General features: G+C 49.8%; 1 pseudogene across 1 annotated transcript; it reads right to left on the bottom strand.

The window, feature by feature from the left end:
- Window positions 1-73: 73 nt before the first annotated feature.
- Window positions 74-1,384, bottom strand: LOC310788469 (flotillin-2 pseudogene; annotated as a pseudogene). The gene has a single exon. The product of its transcript is annotated as a flotillin-2 pseudogene (transcript).
- Window positions 1,385-2,176: the final 792 nt, after the last annotated feature.

The raw sequence follows: 2,176 nt of genomic DNA, 5'->3' as shown, positions 1-2,176 counted from the left end.
TGGCCGTGGGGGAAAACGGGAAGATTTCCCCCACGCTGACCCATTGACCACGTGTCTATGACGAGACACCGCCTTAATGTTTTTCTTCCCCCCCATTTCCACCACTGCCAGTCATCTTCTGCAGCAGACTGAGAACAGGGATCTTCACATCCACTCCGGTGAGAGCATTGACAGACACAGGAAGTTCAGCCAAAAAGCGGTTCACCTCGCCTGTCCCCCGGCTGCCCTCCCCGTTCAAGATGACAATCTCATTGATCCTGGCTAATGGTGCCACCACCTTGGCAGCAATCTCGGGCAAGGCTTCGAGCACCATTGCAATCTGGGCTGCGTCTCCATACTGCAGGTATGCTTCGGCCTTCAGTCTCATCGTTTCAGCCTGCGCCTTGCCCACCACCTCGATAGAGGCCGCCTCCGCCGCACCAATCTTCCTGATCCTCTCTGCCTCAGCCTCGGCCATCAGCACCTTGTGAATCTTTACGCCTTCGGCCACCGTCTGCACTCTGTAGGCCTCGGCCTCAGCGGGACCCATCACGGTAGCGGCAAGCTCCTTCTCTGCACGTTCGATCTCCTTCACCTCAATCTCGATCTGTTTCTTTCTCTGCACCACTTCAATCTGTATCTCCTCGTGGCGTATCTTCTGCTGCTCCTTGGCTGCCTGCAGCTCAAAAGCCAGCTCGGCCTCTGCTTTCTTAGTGTTGACTTCTTGGTTGAAAGAGGCTTTCTGCAGCTCCAGTTCTCGCTTGGAGTCGGCCATCTTGATATCATCCTGGTACTTGATGTCCATCTCCTCCCTCTTAAATTCAGCCTCTTGCTTCCCAGCGTCCCTCTCTGCCTCAGCCACTCCAATGTCTGCATCCCTCTGGACTTCTGCAGTCTTGCCCTTCCCAAGGGAGCTCAGGTAATCCAGTTTATCATAGACATCCTTAATTGTAAAGCTGATAATGTTGATGCCCATTTTTAACACATCGGGTTTTGCCACCTCACTCACCTTTTTCGCGAAATCTTTCCTGTCCTGGTAAATCTTCTCCACAGTCAAGGTACCTAGAATGGAGCGCAGATGTCCCTCCAAGGTCTGCAGGAGCACGGCTTTGATGTCAGTTACTGATTTGCCCAGAAACTGCTCACAAGCCTTTTCCAGGTCTTCTTGTTCTGTCATGATTTTAATCTGTGCCACCCCATTGACGGTGATGGCCACACCCTCTTTCGTCTCCACATCTTCACACATGGGCTGCAGAGTCATGATCTCTAAGCTGATCTTTTGAGTGTCGGTAATCAGCCACCAAGCCCAGGCCCAGCCTCCTATGATGTATCTTTTGGAAGAGCCACAACAGCCACCAGACACCACCAAGGCTTCATTTGGTCCGACAGTTAGACAGTTTCCCATCTAGTTATACAAAAGACCAGCAAAGAGTGTGATCGGTCCTACTTATAGGCTCTGCTGGGAAGGAGTTATGACATCACTGATTATGTCTCAATGTCTATGACATCAACAGTGTCTGCCATAAATCACTGAGGCCTCGCCTGCAGCCTGGCTGCTGTGTGGCCTTGCCTGCTCTTGTGGTCTGCACAGTGCACAATTGCTGATGACATCACTCACTGATGACATCACAATTGCGCGAGTGACCATCACTGATCACATGTTACTCGGGCACTCGACGATGATGTTATCAGGCATGTCACTAGAGCAATAGTGATGTCATCAGTGATGATGTCACCAGTGATGTCACTCGAGTAACTACAATCTTACTACTATAATAGGGCGGCATACGTTTATTACTATAATAGGTCGCCGGCTTTCTGGGGTTCTGGGCCTGTTATAATTGTACTGGACATAGGCTGCCACATGCCAAAGTACGCATTTCAGCATTTCAAAAATGTGGGGATAGATGGCATTATCCTATCGTCAGCAGTGCGCAATTACTTACGCTAAGAGCTTTTAAAAGCACCTCTTATGCGCTAAATACCCGACTGCGCTTGAGCGCACCATAATCTCCGTGATGCACAGCGCACTGGAGAGTACAATTCCTTTTGTCATTACGCACAGCCTTGCCACGCCAGGACATCAAATTCTGCTACTAAAATTGGATATTAGCAGATAATTCAGTGAGGCAATCAACTATAACTCACTGAGAAACCTTTATCACATCGCAAAGAGGGAAATGAAATGAGAAAACTT

Source organism: Poromitra crassiceps (genome assembly GCF_964638095.1).
Source record: "Poromitra crassiceps genome assembly, chromosome: 13".
Classification (NCBI taxonomy): domain Eukaryota; kingdom Metazoa; phylum Chordata; class Actinopteri; order Beryciformes; family Melamphaidae; genus Poromitra; species Poromitra crassiceps.
The sequence above is the reverse complement of the archived record's forward strand: the minus strand, read 5'-3'. Positions and strand labels throughout refer to the sequence as shown.